Source organism: Phalacrocorax aristotelis, chromosome 1 (genome assembly GCF_949628215.1).
Source record: "Phalacrocorax aristotelis chromosome 1, bGulAri2.1, whole genome shotgun sequence".
Taxonomy (NCBI): Eukaryota; Metazoa; Chordata; class Aves; order Suliformes; family Phalacrocoracidae; genus Phalacrocorax; species Phalacrocorax aristotelis.
The window spans coordinates 135,730,563-135,736,124 of NC_134276.1; positions in this window are offsets into that span (position 1 = coordinate 135,730,563).

A 5,562-nucleotide genomic window follows, 5' to 3' on the forward strand; every position below is an offset into this window, starting at 1 on the left:
GCCGCCTCATTAGCATTTAAAGGGGCCGCGCCGACATTCAGCGGGTGGCGCGGAGTGGGGAGCGGCTCCGCGCGTGGCCGTGCCGTGCCGTGCCGTGCCGTGCCGTGCCGTGCCGTGCCGTGCCGTGCCGTGCCGTGCCGTGCCGGTGAGTGGGTGGACGGACGGACGCGCTTCGGCCGTTGGTGCGTGCGCGTCTGTGCGGGTATATACGTTCCCGCGTGTGTATACAGGAGTGTGTGTACGTGCGTGGGGAGTGCGCCCGCCCGCGGGGGCGGCGTGGAGCTGAGCGCCGCGTGTGCGCGAACATCCGCGTCCGTGGGTACACACAGGCGTACCCCTACGCACGGGTGTGTAGATACGTACGCGCAGACGCAGCGGCGCGTGGGTGCGCGGAGGGCGCGCGCTGTTAGTGGGTGGCCGCGCGTGCGAGCGTCACTCCGCGCGGGACACGCGGTGCTTTGTGCGCCCACACCGCCGCGGGTGACGGTAAGGCTGGTGGTGCGTCTGCTTTGGGGGGGCGGAGCGTGCGTGTTCGGGGCGTGGGTGCATGTGCGTTTTGTGGGGGACATCAGCGTGCTGGTGAGAGGCGGCACAGCCGTGTTGGTGAGCGTGGATGTGTCCGCGTTGGCATCGTCACTCTCCTTTCCTGGTCACCTTTTCCATGTCGGCACTTTTTCTCCCGTGGTGTCCGCCGGTTTGCACCCTCCACGACGTCTAGTTTTCACCCCTGCCGTCCCGCTGCTGCCGCAATTCCTTGGCACTGCCCCTACACCTCCCTCGCCTTCCGTCCTACCTCTTCTTTTTTTCCCGTCTTCCCCTGAGTTTTTGTACAGCCTCCCTAAGAGCCGTGTTGGTGGCGGTCCTACTCTTTTGCAGTTTGCACACTGGCACCCCATCCTTATTCCACACCCCCATCACATCACTTTTCTTAATTGCCTCCGCCTTCTGTCCGTCCTTCCCTACGAGATGGATGCCTGAATGAAGCTTCATGCACCTGGCCTTCTTAACACTTCTCAAAGTTTTGCTTTGCTTCTCTGAACAGTCAAAGAGTGTCAGATCCTGAATCTTTTTCGCTTTGTAACCCCTCCTGATCTCCACTTCTCGGCAGTTTCTCAATAGTTCTCACAACAAAAATGAAGTTCTTTGAAGGGTGCTTCCCTCGGGTGGCAATGCCAACATCAGCTCCAAAGCAGTCTCAGATGAAGCGTTCACTGGGAAGGCACGTCCTGGGGTATGGTTTAAACTGCACGAGGTCTCGCCTACTGAAACTCCTCAGGAACCTTGAACCTGGGTTTGACAGATGTCAGAGCCAAAAGAAAAAGAATCTACAACACTGTGATGCCAACCCTCCCACAACTGCAAACTGGCTAAGGCTGAGCTACCCAAGAGACTGGTAACAAACTAGTGAGCTGTTCTGAAGTTTGAAATGGATCTTTAGGAGGATTCAGAGGTGTTTCCACCCACATAGGCATTGCTGCTCCCAATTCAATTACTTGCACTATTTTCTAAATCCTGAATGGAAATCACTATTACAGTTCTCATCATTGCATCGCACTGTACATGTAAGAAACATGAAAATAATTTTTGTCCCACAGTTTTTGATCCTCCACTCTGTGTTATTTTTTATTTTTTTAAGATTATGTCACTTTGTTCCCCTTTTACATTTTCAGGTACGTGAAAATTTCTATGAGGGTGCTCATTTGAATGAATTTGAGGTGAAGGCTTATGCTAAGTCAAATGCTTTATCAAAATTCAGACACTGACATGCACTTGAGACATTGAATTTATTTTCAGTGAAATTGTTAATTTTTTTCCTCAAGGTAATTTTAAGAGTTTTATTGAAAAGCCCATTCAACAAAAAAACTACAGCACACAAGCTGTGGAAATGTACTGTGCTTTATTCCATTCCTTTTTGAAAATTGGCAATGTTTTCTTCTAATTTTTCAATTATTTTAATAAAGAGAAAATTTAAGAATTAGAGTAGTTCCATTTTTCCTTTTCTTGCTGACAATTGGTAATACATTTCCTTTGTTTCAGAAGTCAATCTCTTCAAAAATTATGTTGGAAGAAATTAAGTCACTAGCTTAGGCAATAAAAAACTGCAACTGTTGCATGTGGAGACTAATTTCTGCATCTCAACATTTTCTGAATAGTTCCTATCAACTAGGTGTAAATAACTTTTATAAGGTTTAGAAGAGTACAGAATCACAGAATGGTTGAGGTTGGAAGGGATCTCTGGAGGTCATCTGGTCCAGCCACGCTGCTCAAGCAGGGTCACCTAAAGCCAGATGCCCAGAACCGTGTCCAGACAGCTTTTGAGTATCTGCAAGGAGAGAAACTACACCACTTCTCTCTCTTTACTGTGAGACAGCCTCACCATAAAAAAAAATGTTTTCTGATGTTTAGAGGAAGCTGTCTGTGTTTCAGTTTGTACCCATTGCCTCTGGTCCTGTCACTAGGCACTACTGAAAAGAGCCTGGCTCCATCCTCTTTGCACCCTCCCATCAGGTATTTATACACATTTATAAGATTCCCCTGAGGATTCTCAACAGTCTCAGGTCTCTCAGCCTTTCCTCCTAGGAGAGGTAATCCAGTCCCTTCATCATCTTCATGACTGTTTGTTGCACCACCCCATCCAGTATGTCCATGTCTCTCTTGTACTGGGGAGCCCAACACTGGACAGAGTTCTCCCGGTATGGCTCCACCAGTGTGGAGGAGTTACCTGCTGGCAACACTCCTCCTAATGCAGCCCAAGATACTGTTAGTCGTCTTTGCAGCAAGGGCAGACTGTTAGCTCATGTTCAACTTGGTGTCTACCAGGACCCTCAAGTCCTTTTCTGCAAAGCTGCTTTCCAGATGGGTGGCCCCCAGTATGGACTAGTCTCTGAGGTTGTTCCTCCCCAAGTGCAGGACTTTGCACTTCTTACTGAACTTCATGAGGTTCCAGTCATCCCATTTCTCCAGCCTGTCAAGGTCCCTCTGCATGGCAGCACAACCCTCTGGTGTATCAGCCACTCCTCCCAGTTTGGTGTCATCTGCAAACTTGCTCAGGGTACACTCTGTCCTATCATCCAGATGATTAATGAAGATGTTGGACAGGATTGGACCCAGTATTGACCTCTGAGGCAGAGCGCTAGTTACTGCCCTCCAACTAGACTTTGTGCCAGTGGTCACCACCCTCTGGGTCCAGTCATGCAGCCAGTTTTCAATCCACCTCACTGTCTGCTCATCGAGCCTGTACATCAACAGCTTCTCTGTGGGTATCTTATGGGAGACAGTGTTGAAAGCCTTACTAAAGGCCAGGTATGCAATAGCCACTGTTTTGCCCTGGTCTACCAAGCTAGTAATTTTGTCATAGATATTTATGAGGTTGGTCAAGCAGGATTTCCCCTTGGTGAATCCTCCCAGTCACCTTCTTGTCCTTCATAAGCCTGGAAATGGTTTCCAGGGTTAGTTGCTCCATCACTTTCCTATGGATCAAGGTGAGGCCGATTGGCCTGTAGTTCCCTGGGTCCTCCTTCCTGCCCTTACTGAAGTTAGGAGTGATATTAGCTTTCCCCCAGGTCGTCAGGCACTTCTCCCAGTTGCCATGATCAATCAGAGAGTATTGAGAGTTGCCATGCAATAACATCTAACAGCTCCTTCAGCACTCATGGGTACATCCCATCAGGGCCCATGGACTTATGTGTGTCTGGTTTGCCTAAGTATTCCCTGACCTGATCCTCTTCCACCAAGCTTGGAGGAGGTGATTGCTGAGTATCAACCAGCTTTCTTGGGCCCTTCTTCCCTCCAGAGCCTTATCCCATGGGACTCTACTGAGCAAATCTTTGAAGAGGCCAAAGTCTGGTCTCCCTCCAGGGTTGTAAGCTTGCATTTTGGCCTGCTCCCTCCTCTCAGGATCTCCACCATCTCATGGTCACAGCAGCAAAGGATGCCTTCAACCTTCACAACCCCAATGAGCCGTTCCTTGTCTGTGAGTATGCAGTCCAGTAGAGCATCTGTCCTTATTGGCTCCTCTGTCACTTGGGTCAGGAAGTTGTCATCGGTGCTCTCCAGGACTAAGGTCCTCCATGAGAACAGGGCCTGGGAATGTAAGGCTGCTGTACAGGGTCTCATCTGCTTGTTCTTCCTGGTCAGGTAGCCTATAGCAAACACCCATTACAATGTCACCAGTACTGGTCTGCTCTTTAATCCTTGTGTTGCTTGCATTCTTGTATTGGCTCGTCATCCATCCCCAGGTGGAGCTCCAGGCACTCTTACATAAAGGGCAACTCCTGATCTCCTGGCCTGTCCTCCCTAAAGAGCCTCTATCCCTCCATTGCAACACTTCAGTCATGGGAGCCATGTGAACACACATTTGTGATCCCTGTGAGGCTGTAGCCCTGCAACGGCACATGCATCTCTAATTGATCATGCTTATTCCCCATGCTGTGTGCACTGGTATACAGGCGCTTCAGAGAGGCACCCCAACATGCTCATTTCCCCAAAAAGTGTCTGGGGTTTTATTCCATAATGTTGCCTTGGCAGCACTTCCTTGCTTACATGCAAATGCTTGAGTTTGGCTTAAGCCTCGATTTGTTGATTTTGTGTTCCCTTTTGTTCACATCTCTGCAGCCCCTTTGCTCATCAGCCCTGTGCATCACTCCTTACAGGGCTGCTGGTGACTCTCACTCCCACGTCATTCCTAGTTTAAAGCCCTTGTTGTCAGGTCAGCCATCCAGCTGGCAAGGATGCTTTTGTCCTGCTTAGTGAGGTGGACCACATCTCTCCCAGGCAGATGTTGATCCTCAAGCAAGGTCCCATGGTCACAGAGACCAAAACCCTGTTGCTGACACCAGCTCCTCAACCAGTTGTTGACACATAGTCTCCTCCTCCTCCTCACACCATTTTCCCTCACCAGCAGGCTTGAGGAGAACACCACCTGGACCCCCATATCCCAACCATCACCCCCAGAATGAATACTTTGCAGAAGATGTGAGGTTTTTTTTAAATGTCTTAGTAATTTCTAAAAATTATTTTCATGCCTCTCTCTCTAAACCAATAGGTCCAAAGCACATCAACAATATCCTTCTGACACTGGAGGTGTTGGAAATATCGGTCTAACACACTGTTTAAGTTGCTCATAACTTGGCCAAACTCTGATAGCTTGGACTGAAATTTATATTACTTGTTCAAAAAGTTCAGCAAAAGTTACTCAGTCCTGACAAAGAGATGAGAGAAAAATGCTTTGTTTTCCATCATTTGAATTTGGTTTAGGACTTGCCTTTATAAGTTACAGTGACTCTGTGCTTTTGAATGGAAAGTTGAAATTTAGCTGTGATAGAGGTATGTGTTTTACAGTTCCTATTTGGGGGGAGAACAAAAAGCACCCCTCAAAACTACTAGCAACCAAATTTCACCAAGTGATGGAATTCTGAAAAAATATCATTAGCATATGGTCAGTAGAGAAATGATCTGAAGGTGCTGTCTGCAGGTGCGCTGTGCATGCTCCAGCTCTTGTGGGCTGCTTTGCATGCCATGTCTGTCACTCCTGCACAAGCACTACAGGACAGTCCAGCTGAG